This window comes from Stegastes partitus, unplaced genomic scaffold, assembly GCF_000690725.1.
Source record: "Stegastes partitus isolate 25-593 unplaced genomic scaffold, Stegastes_partitus-1.0.2 Scaffold816, whole genome shotgun sequence".
Lineage (NCBI taxonomy): Eukaryota > Metazoa > Chordata > Actinopteri > Pomacentridae > Stegastes > Stegastes partitus.
Genome location: NW_007578547.1, coordinates 190609 through 200407, shown reverse-complemented (window position 1 = coordinate 200407; position 9799 = coordinate 190609). Strand labels below are relative to the sequence as shown.

Sequence of the window (9799 nt, the reverse complement as noted above, 5' to 3'; positions counted from 1 at the left end):
GGGCCAAACAGAACAATGTGTTCTAGTGAATATGTGGCTTTTTGGGTGGAAGTAAAACATGTGTTTCACTGTCCCTCCAAAACGCTGATAGGACCAACAGTAGTTAAGATTCTTTCAATGCCACATGAACAAATCTGTCAACCTCTAAAGCTTCCAAGTGGTGGACGTGTGATTCTGCAGCTCAGCGGGTCCACCAAGTTTCAATGGCAGCGAATCTATAAGAGAGAAACAGCTGCCATCATGTGCTCAGGTGTGTGTAGGTTAGACTGCACCAGCAGCAGCAGCTCTGTCATGTGATGCTAATTATTGCTTTATTTCTATCATGTTTCTATTCAATATATGAAGGCACAGGCTTGATCTGGACCGAACCGTCACCAGTATAAACTGTTCAGTTATTTACTGGCCAGCAGAACCCTGGACGGTCAGACAGACGCTCCATCAGCCAGCATATCATCACTGTACGGCTCCTACAAGTCCGTCTGGTTACAGCCCGCATCCACGTATCGACAATTTTCAACCCAGTCTCACAGCAACTCGTAAAATAGTTACGAAATTTAATCTGTAGTTTTGTGTCTGGGACACGGTTTGTCGACTTTGTCGTGTTTCCAGCACGAATGTCAAACCAGTACATTTAAACTGGAGTTTCTTTGGTGTCTGGGTCATGTGTTCCCATCAGACAGCTCATACTGGGATGTTCCTGTCGTTCTTTTCTTCCCACAGTCAGCTTTAACCAGTTCTCCTGTTCTGACCCGTCCACACTAGTAACTACAGAGATCACTGTACAGATGTGTGGCCCACACTGACCAACGCTAACATCCTGGAAACACCGGTACCGAGCCGGTACCGAGCCGGTACCGTGTGCTCCAGCTGCTATAAGCTCCGTATTCATTAACCCAAAAAGAAATAGTGTGAAACACAGCACTCAGCATGACAGAACACATCACATTAAACAGCAGAACCTGGGCCACCAGAACCTATCAGCCATGTCTACACGCCCCAAACACACCTCACACACCAACTACATGAATTATCACACATGGACATGGATACAGCGCCACCACGTGGTCATGATTATGTTTCAGCTGTTATATATCTCAATCTGTAGCCCATGACTCTGTTTTGGATTTTTCACTGAGAACAGCAAACGTCCTTGAAGACAACATGACCGGTGGCTCATTATGAGAGATTTAGTTTTTACAGACTTGAGACTTGACTTGGACTTGGACAAAAAAAGACTTGTGAGCATCTCTGTTCTCCACTTATCTCAACAACCACCCATTGGATCCTTTTGTGTTGCTGGGAACTGGAGGAAGTGTTGAGTCTGAGGCAGATCAGATGAACGAGGACCAGTTCTGGGATCTTTCTGGGGTCCTCAGTTGGGCCTTTCGCTGCCTGTGAGCAGGAGTTTAATGAGTAAATCTGTCCACTGTGCAGTTTGCTGATCAAGCTTTTGGCTGAACAACATGTCATGAAGTTCCACAAATGTCTTATTCTGTTAAATATACGTATTTGAAGCCACTACACGTATGTGGTTTGAGTCTCTTAACGTGGTTGCCTTGGATAGGACTCAGCATAATGCATGAATTTTAATAATAGTACACTGCAAAAAAATAATAAATCTGTACTGTCACAGGTTTTCCTTTATGTTTTGCATTTTTCATGTGTATTTTTTCATAAGCTAACAGAGGACAGAGTGACACAATCAAACATAAAGTGTTCAGATCAAGTTCATTCAGTTTTTCTCGATTGTTTACACACATTCCCTGAAAGCATCTCTTCACCTGGACAAAGCCTCCGTCCCACCTGTGCTCCACTGCCAGTGTTTGGCAGGTTAACAACATTTCCTGCTTCACGTCACAGTGATAACCTTAAACAACGGAAAAAAAACATATTATATAAAAGGACAAAGCCGTCATGATGCTGTTATGGGCTCTCTGGCATTCTTAAATCTAAGACATGTTTTTCAGACTGGCCTTCCAGGTAAATGGTTTATAAAGTGTAACACCAAGAAGCAGGAAATGAATGTAACCCACGTCTGAGTATGGACACGTCTCTGCAGGTTCATAGGAGCTGTGAGCAAATCACTACCAGATGCACACAGGTATGAATAATAAAAGGTGACTTTTTATTGGAACAGTGCACATTAATTATTGTACATATGGGCCCTTAAAAAATAATAATAAAAGGAAAAATACAATTGTCCTTCCAAGGATTTCGGTTTAGGAACTGTTGTTGTGGATCCAGAGTTCAAGTCAGTAAGTCAGATGTGCAACAGTCAAGTCCAGTGTGTCCTGTGTTGGCTCTTGGTCAAGTATTGGATCCTACCAGAACCTCAGCTGAAGGATGTGGTGATGACCAACGTTCTGCTGGGAGGCTCCCCATCTGATGGTCGTTGGTCAGCCTCGTCGGACACGAGGACTGGAGCTTCAACGGGGTTTTTCTGATCAATAAGAAGATCTGACCTGTATTAGTAAAACAGGTCATAGTAGAGGTTCTAACATAAAACCATCAACTAGATTCATCCAAACATATTATCTGTCTTTTCTCAATATAGAATATAACAACGTGGGATACGAGAGGAAACCTCAGTTACTTCCACAATAAAGCTACACAGTCAGAATAAACCATTTTAACTAATGAAATAACATTTTCACAATTTTCAGAAAACACATTCCCTTTAAGATCATTACTGTCTCTTTTTGAATCCCTTTTTAACATAGGATTCTAGATTTACATAAAATAAATGAAACACTTTGTTTTTAATTAACAAAAATAACATAAATTAGAGCTGTGCTGCTTTGATCCATCTTAATAAACTTTCTGTATGGCGTTAGTCACATTTAAAACATGATTTGGCACTTCACAGAGTAAAAGTCTCATAAGGTGCTTAAATTACTGATACAGGAAACTTTTCGTTGGTTCTGACCCATTAACACAAGTTCTCTTCTCAAAACTTCAAATAAATGCTTTTCTGGAGAATTACATGATACAAAAATACATAAAACACACCAGAAACCCTCTTAACTGCAGCTAGCTGGTCACACACACAGAGCATGATGAAAGCTAGCTTACCAACACGAGGTTCCCTACAGAACAACAGAACAACAGAAGAACAGAACAACAGAAGAACAGAACAACAGAACAACAGAAGAACAGAACAACAGAACAACAGAACAACAGAAGAACCGGGACAGTTACAGTGACTCTTCTCCAACCTCTAAAACACTTTAACCAGTTTACAGCAACAAATGCATCATTTCTTAGTTTCAGTGCAAAATTAACACGTTTTGATACCTTTTGCTTCTGTTTTCAACTCCCACCAGGGAAAGCAGGAACAGCGTGTTAAGTTCCTGCGAGTGTTATAGCGCATTACTTCCGGTTTACACAAAATAAAGTTCCGGTTTTTCAAAATAAAACACACAGTACTTACAATCACAAAATAAAGATCAATGAGAACAATAAGAACATATTTTTAACCCATTTTCAGGTGGGTTACATAAATATCTCTGTTCAATGTAAATGTGAACTTCTGTGTAGGGATTAGCTTCGTAGCATCATGCTTGCTCTGTCTGGGCTGGTCACTGTCACTGGCATAAACTGGAGAACTTCTGGACTCTGTTGTGTGTTTTTAACCCACTACGCTAACATTAGTAACACCATATTTTACCCGATACAATATTCCTGATAAAATACAGTTTTCATCCATTTATGTAAAAGTACAACACTGTAATACTCTTCTTTAATTTCCCAATATACAATATCACATAAAATAAAAAAAAAGATACCATGGCAGCAAAATTATTGAAAAATCAGGTAATCCTTAACGAGAAATCTCCAAACAAAAAAAACATGGAGCTGTGAACTTGTTCTTTGGTCCAGCCATTCCTGGGACATGTGAGCCTTGTCTGGTGAAGGTACAGTCCTCCTGCATCGCTGACAGCTGTGGCAGAGATTGACAAAAAAAGGGCATTTTTTGAGAGGGGAAAAATGACCAGATTCTTTGACGATATGAATTTCCTTAGAAAGACTCCATACCAGAACCAAACTGTGCCTTCACCAGACAAGGCTCACATGTCCCAGTACCACAGTTTGACTTGTGTGTGTACCCCCCATAATTATTGCAAGCTCACCGTCCCACATGCTGGGAGATCTTCTGACTCTCGTGGCAGTGAAGTGCTGAGCTCCAGGCGATTCAGGATTCAGGATTTTCCGACGACACTCGAATCAGAGTTCTTATGCGGAAAAAAATCTTCCCTGAATGAATCAGTTTTCTGACTGCATGACAATGGCAGATATCTTAAACAGTAAATTATCCACTAAAACTAACAACAGAATAAATAAAGAATAGCCTGTTTGCCTGTATTTATTTATTGTTATATATACTTTCACATTAGTAAAACCTGTTCTTTATGTAAACTGATATGCAGTGTGATTAGGAAACTGTTAAAGCTATTTTTTCCCCTCTGTTGTACATATTAAAGTAGTATTATGCATTTTTATTCTAACCTTAGAATAGATGATGTTTCCCATTACAAAAGGGCCATAAAATAAAATGTATAACAACAACTCACACATAACACACACATAAAAACACAAAATCCAAAAAAATGTACGCAGGTGGAAAGACAAACTTTAGAAGTGAGGACAGTTTCCTCGGCTATCGCATGTTTAAATTACCGCCCCTGCAGCTCACAAGGCAGGCTCACGCCTTCCTAATCCTGGCTGACGGAGCCCTTTCAACCTTTCCTCCACCTGTATGACCTCTATGACCTCTACGACCTCTACGACCTCTACGACCTCTATGACCTCTACAACCTGTACGACCTCTATGACCTCTACGGGACCCAAAACTCACAGAGGACGTACGATCCCAAAAGTCTTACGTCCGGTTGTGACTGAGGCTTTAGAATATCGTAAAGGGGAGCTATGATACTATTTTAATTTCCCTAGAAGTAGCTCTGCATGATTCACCGTTAAATAAAAAGTCTTCTACGGCCATATTTAGTTCATCTACTGTGTGAAACAAAGCTGTCTCCGTTCCTTTCTCTTTACACTAAACCAGCTCGAGGTCTAAGTTCAGTACACAGATTAAAATAGTTTAAATTTGGGATTTTGAACAAGGTTAAAGTTAACATGAACAATTAAAAGTGGCTGATTTAATCTGACATTATTCTGTCTCATTGTAGAACGAGACAGTGAAACCAGGATTTATGCAAAGCCACTCGTTCACTTTGGAATTAGATCAGAATGCAGTGAAGTTTCTTCAGAAACGTCATGATCAGATTTGCTCCCGAGCTTCAGAAAACATTCCTCTGACTCACTGGACTGTTGTTCAGGTGACAAATCCAAACAGTGAAATGTTCTCCATTAAAACACCGTAAAACAATTAATGATGCACACACTCCAGCCAGCAGGTGGCGCTAATGCACCTAAAGTTTGTTTGCCAGCCGTGAAGAAGATGCTCAGGATGCAAGAAAGTCTGGTGACCAGTGACAGAAGGCCAGAGGGCGTTACTGGGCCTGTTGGGCGTTACTGGGCCTGTTGGGCGTTACTGGGCCTGTTGGGCCTGACGTCAGCCTGGATCAGAACAAAGAGTCGAAGAGAAAAAACCTTTTTAACATAACATAACTGTGAGTTTGCACGAACATGTGAACGTAGGAGACGGACGGAAAACAAACATGTTTGTTGTGAAGTTCGCTGATCTGTCCGTTCACCGTCAGCCAACATTGATTTTAATGAAAAAACTCTGCTTGTTGTGTCAAATACTGCTGTTTGATTCAAATGTCATTACAAGTCATTACAATGCCTCCAATTCATTTCATTCATTTTTTATCGCGTCCCACAACTAAATACAACCTAAAACAAAATGCAGTTGAGTTTTGTGGAGCTGTAGGAGTGGGAAGCAGCACTGCGGGCGATGCAACACTTATCTGCTGTGGTGGGACCAGACTAATAGAAAGCTCTCAGGGTTGACAGCTCTTTGTGCCCGACGTATTAAATGTCAGATAAAATCCAGTCACGCAAAGGCTCTAAAGGGCAAATCCAGCCTTTAACAGAGAAACATTAACACTTAGCATCAGGTTTTTCACAATCAAAGAGCGACGTTTCCTCTCCAGAGCTGCCATTTCCTCCTGAGGTCACCGATATAAGGCTAATATATACACTGGTAGCGCCTGGAGCTTCCTCTGAACCGCTGGCATCTCTGTTCCTCCTTACTGTCCTGCTTCTACGTTTTTAGGGTTTTTTTGAGTTTCAATACAAATTCATCAAATGTATAAATGCCAGGATTTCATTTGTCGACTCAATAAATGCGTTTGTGTTCAACCTGAGTTAAACATGGCACACTGGACCTGGAGCAGTTTGGGCCATCATTCAGTCATGGAAAAGATATCAGACCACCTGGTTGTCTTCAATGTCTTGTTCATTTTAATGCCTGGTACCACTAAAGGTCCATTACCTGAAGAATACAGCAGAACATGGGGGTGGATCAGGGACCATCTGGGCTGGTTCCAGTTTGGGTGGAACAGGGTGAATGGACCAGGTCATGGACAGGCTGCTCTGGAAAACAGTCTTCTGCCATCAGCTGGAAAACTCTTTCCTGCCTCCAGTGACTGGGTTTTCCAACCAGACGATGCCCCTTGGCACACAACATGTTAAAGCCTGGATGGAGAACCAGAACACTGGAACCATGCCTTGGCCCGCTCAGTCACCAGATCTACATCCAAATCCAAAAGCAGAACCATGTCAGAACCTGGTGGAGAGCAGCCAAGACGCATGGCTGCAGTCATCAGACACTATGGTTCTGCCATCAGGTACTAACTCCTGTGCATCATGTGACTGAAACAGACAGAACAGAAAACATGGAACGTCTAAAAGCTCCGGTTCTGGCAGAACAATGCCATAGCTGCTGATGGAAGAACTTCAGTGATTTAGGTTATTCTGGAACATGTCTGATATCAGCTCTGACATTAAACTCTTAGGAGCTGTTTTTGTTGTTTTCATTATATCTGTCCAAACCTTTAGTGGAACCAGGCATTAAAATGAACAAACTGAAGAAGACAAGAAGGTCTGATCATGTTCTCCATGATTATATCGACCATCCAGTGCTTGAATGCTCACTCAGCTCTCCACGTTTCACCATTTTGAACAGGAATGAGGAATTTGAAACTGAATCCACCTTTTGTACCTGAATCTGAGCCACTGGGCTTCTCTGAGGAGTCACAAATGAATCACATTGAACCAATCAAACTAATTTTCTGTTCAACAATGCCGGTAAACACCTCATCATCTTCATCAAGACAAAATGATTAGCTTTACTATTTTTTATTTTTTTTGTAAAACTGAATTCATGGATAACAATAATAATTATATTTTAGCATTAAAACATCATTTTGGTTTCAGAGCTTCTACCTGCTGCTGTATTAACATGACAGTGAGTTTAGGGCAGCTGTGGCCTCCCACTGGGTGGTGGCTTCATCCATGGAGCGCTGTGCATGGTTCTGTCACGGGGAACTCTTTAGGACCCGGTTCTGCTTGTGTTTATGGAGAAACGTGTCATTTAGAGGCTCAGCAGGACGTGTTTTCAGTTCATTTGAATGACAAAAGGCTGTTTATTAGTTGGACTTTATTCCGTCACCGTTTGACAGCCGACACAGTTTAGAGAGAAGCGCGGTTCCTCAGCCGGCCCACTTATTTTTACATCATCATTAAAAGGTGGAAGTTTTCTGTTCTTTTGCAGCGTATTTCATCAGGCCGCGGGTGTGCGCTGACAGAAATCGATGGAAGCAGGACTGCCGGTGAGCGTGCGCTCCACCAGATTTACGCCCGCTGTCCCCTCCGTGATCGGTCCCAGGACGTCCCTCGGGCCGCTCAAGCTCTTCATCTTGTCAGAGGGGCAAAATAAGGCGCCCTGCATTTACCCCTCAGTCCCCCCTCCCTGCCCCGCTGGGTGGGAAAGGACCAGGCAGGAATGGATGCTCCCTCCTCATCCGTCCTTCCCGCTCTCGTCAGGTGACAGATATGTGGAGATCAGTCATCCCGTTGGCCCAGAGAGGGGTGGCATCCATCACTCTGCTCCTCTGCTGCCTCCTTTCCCCCAGCTTTCCCCCTCTTTGCCTCCATCCAGCCACAGCACCATAAGCTGTCTGTCAAACTGACAGGCCCATCCACTATATCACAGAGAAGCCGGAGGCCCGTAGGACTATTATATCTAATCTGCTGCTCTCGACGCCGGCCGCTAACCCGCCGACCACCGGGGCGCCTGTTTGTGTGCTCGGTTAACACACCAGTGGCTCCTAATTTATCTGTCAGTCCTCATGCAGCAAAGTCTTTTATAATTAATTTTCCATTGTGTGATTTTTCGCGAGCTTTTTATGTCACATTATTGAGGATTAATGTAAACGTCAGGATTCTATAAACTTCCCTTATATCATGGAACTTTATGAAGCCTTCGGAGCGATCCATGCATGTTCCATCAGCGCCGGCTCCTTCGTCCCACGCCGGTGATGAGCGCCGGCACGCTTTTATTCAGCCGTGATCTTTTGCTAACATTAATCAAATATGTTGAGGGGTTGCAAAAGCAAAGTATTAAAAGTAGGGAAGGGTACCGGCGTGGTAGCGGTCCGGCTGTAGAAAGTAGTTTGTCTCACCGGTCCTCCTTCTAACTTACAGGAAGCTGCTCTCGGTCCGACACCTGCAGCTTCGTTCAGCTCATCGACGGCCTGAAATGCTCCAGAGTGTGGATGCACTTCTGCAGGACCGACACGAGCGCAGCACGGACGGAAACACCAACGAGCTAGCGAAACGTCTTGCTGTCGCACATCCATACAAACATGTGGATCTTTCTCCAGAACAGCTGCTCAGAACTCCGTCAGCAGCCTGCTGCATGTTTGTTTCCTGCCTCCAGCCGACCAGGCGGCGGCTGTGTTCAGTGTGATCGGCACCATGTCAGCGCCAATAACTGTTCAAAAGACTGCTTCATTGATCTTTTTCACATTCTTTAAAAACCTTTTATGCGATAAAAACTTTCACAAACAGTCCCGATCAGAACACGGTGGAAGCACCAGGTCCATTAGCAGCATCGGTGTAAGTAGTGGCACGGATCAAATCTTAACGATGTCCGTCCCTCATTAGAAGTCTGTGATCATGATAGCAAAGAAAACAAACTTAAAATCTGTGAGAAGTCCAACCTTAGACTGATGGGGGATAAACTCCAGATGTCTGATTTTTATTTGTCCACGTTGTTGGTGTTGAGACATGAAACCTTCACTTGAACTTAAATGCCTTTTTAACGACGTCAAACACAGATTAGTAGCGTGACCAGCTGCTGCTAAAGCGTTATGCTGCAGTTCCATAGCATGAGCATCATTTGCTAAAGCTAAAGCTAACCTCTTCCTGAATGTGATACCTAGCACCTGATCCAAGCATGCAGAAGAACTGAGATGGACTGAACACGACACAACAGGGCTAACTTGTAAAAGTTTTTCCCGGCCTAAATGGGTTCTAACTCAAACGAAGCAGCTATAAAGACGAGCTCGTGTGCTTTAAGAAGCACAGCCCCCCGCTGAGCCTCCACTAAATCCAATCCCTGCTATTTTCCACGCTCAGGCGAGCTGAGGCACATCCTCTGGTCTTGTCATTTGATCTCTGCCTCTCTTCTTTTGTTGTGCGCCTTCCATCTCTTCACACTCCGTTCTGACTCAGTTCTGAGGTTCCTCTCAGCCCAACCACTCAGAAATGGAGGAAGAAAGGAAGAGAAAATCCTTGTCTCACTGTCTCTGGCCTCTCTCGGTTAACATTT

At 43.3% G+C, this 9799-nt stretch overlaps 1 long non-coding RNA gene across 1 annotated transcript; it reads right to left on the bottom strand.

Moving 5' to 3' along the window:
• Positions 1–2102: 2102 nt before the first annotated feature.
• LOC103365173 (uncharacterized) lies at positions 2103–3344 on the bottom strand. Its single transcript, XR_520593.1, has 2 exons — positions 3295–3344; positions 2103–2462 (listed from the first exon to the last, which is right to left on the bottom strand). It is a non-coding gene; the product is annotated as an uncharacterized LOC103365173 (long non-coding RNA).
• Positions 3345–9799: the final 6455 nt, after the last annotated feature.